The 1952-nt window shown below is 43.2% G+C and overlaps 1 protein-coding gene and 1 pseudogene across 1 annotated transcript in view; one reads left to right on the top strand and one right to left on the bottom strand.

Annotated features, from left to right (window-relative positions):
• The window catches only part of LOC102813843, a 2104-nt pseudogene extending 2048 nt beyond the window's left edge, over positions 1-56 (bottom strand).
• Positions 1-1952, top strand: part of CPEB3 (cytoplasmic polyadenylation element binding protein 3) — a 298968-nt gene that overhangs the window by 54222 nt on the left and 242794 nt on the right. The window lies entirely within an intron of this gene.

Genomic DNA, 1952 nt, shown 5'->3' with positions numbered 1-1952 from the left:
TGTGTCTGCCTAGTCTCCCATCTTACTGGAAGACCCGTTTCAGTATTCTTGACCATGCATCTAGATGGAATGTGAAATGGGTGTTGGGAACCTATCATAAAGTTGTTGTTGTTGAGTGCCATAGAGTCGGTTCTGACCCATAGCAACACTGTGTAGGGTTTCTGAGGAGCAGCTGGTAAGCTTGAACTCCCGACCTTGTAGTTCATATGGTTTTGCAGTCTGGTACATTAACCCACAGTGCCATACCAGGACTCCTTATCACATAGTAGTGACTCAGTAAATATTTGTTGATTGGATAAAGTTGAAGATTATTTCTACATGTAAAATTTGAGGGTTTGTGATGTTTTCTTTGTCCTCTTTGCGACTACCTACTGTAAGAACTGCAATGAAGGGCCACTTTACAAAGGCTAGGCCAAGGAGAGGCAAAAACAATGGCCCTCCCTTTAGAAGACGAATTGACTTCTCTTTTCTTCTTCCTCCTCTTTCCCTGGGAGAGGCTATTGTTGAATATAGGGTTGTTGTTGTTAAGTGCCAAGGAGTTGTTTTTGACTCAGTTGGTTCTGACTCATAGTGACCTTGTACAGGATTTCCAGGGAGCGGCTGGTGAGCTTGAACCACCAACTTTGCAGTTCAGACCTACCTTGCAGTCCCGCGCGTTAACCCACAGCGCCACACCAGGACTCCGCTGAATACAGTAGGATTATTCAAAGGCATGCCTGATGACTTCCTATTTTAAAGGGAAAAAAAAAAAACTGTTATTTTTTTCCTTTCGTTTTCTTCTTAGTGAAAAAATATTTCAGAATGAGAAGACTAATTGAGGTCTCCTAGAGGCTCTGAGGATTTTGGGTGGAGGCTTTTGCTTGGGACTAGCCCTGAAATGCTAACGGAACCAGGCCAGGTCTCAAAAGAGAAGCCATGAACAATCTGAAAAGTGCTTGTTCTAAGTGATCAAGTCTAGGAAAGATAGGTAAAGGCCCTAGAAGGCCTGGAGTTTTCTGGAGTTTTGTGATTTCAGATTGTTACACCATATGCCTTGACTCTTGGTTTAGAAAAACAAGGTCACTAAACGCAGAAGCAGCAGTAACATTTTCTTCATTCTGTTTGTACATTTACTTTACACTGGTGGTAGCCCTCTGATGTGTGCCTGGGTTTGGCAGTAAGTAAGGGATGATAATTAAGCTTTGGAGTTTGAGCTTTGGAGTTAAATGTAGTTGGTGTTAGGTGTCATCTAGTCTTCCTCCAATCCTGATACAACATTCTTCTTCATATAGTCCAGTTTGTCTGATTATATGCTCAGTTTACAGATTGAATGTTCTAGTTGTTGTTATGTGCCATTGAGTTAGTTCTGACTCAGCAACCCTGCATAGGGTTTCTGAGGAGCAGCTGATGGGTTTGACCCACCTACTTTATGGTTATCAGTCCAGTGCTTATTCTATATCACCATACCAGGACTCCATAGGTTGAATGTTGTGTTGTTAGGTGCTGTTGAATTGGTTCCAACTCATAACAACCCTGTGTGCAACAGAATGAACACTACAGGGTCCTGTACTGTCCTCACTTTCTTGTAATATTTGAGCCCTTTTCTGCTGCCACTATGCCCAGTCCATCTTGTTGGGGATCAGAATGTGGAATTATCACACAATATCATTAATATCACATTTATGTCCATGTAGTACCTATTGAAAGTTAGGACCATCAAGGCAAGTGGTTGGGTTTCCTCAGAGCAAACTCCTTCCCAAGACTAAAACTCAAGGGGAATACATGAGCAGGCATGTGGTCTGGCTGGTGACCACGTTAGTCACCAATAAGGGGAAGAGGGGGGAAAAACAGCAATGAAGTTGGGATCTAAGTCTGACCACATTCAATAGACTCCTGTGAACTGGATGGCCAGCAGTTACATCATGACCTGGGACTCCTGGGCCCAGAGGCAGTGACATGGCCATGGAGGACTA

This window comes from Chrysochloris asiatica, unplaced genomic scaffold (genome assembly GCF_000296735.1).
Source record: "Chrysochloris asiatica unplaced genomic scaffold, ChrAsi1.0 scaffold00003, whole genome shotgun sequence".
Classification (NCBI taxonomy): Eukaryota; Metazoa; Chordata; class Mammalia; order Afrosoricida; family Chrysochloridae; genus Chrysochloris; species Chrysochloris asiatica.
This window is presented reverse-complemented; position numbering and strand designations above follow the sequence as displayed.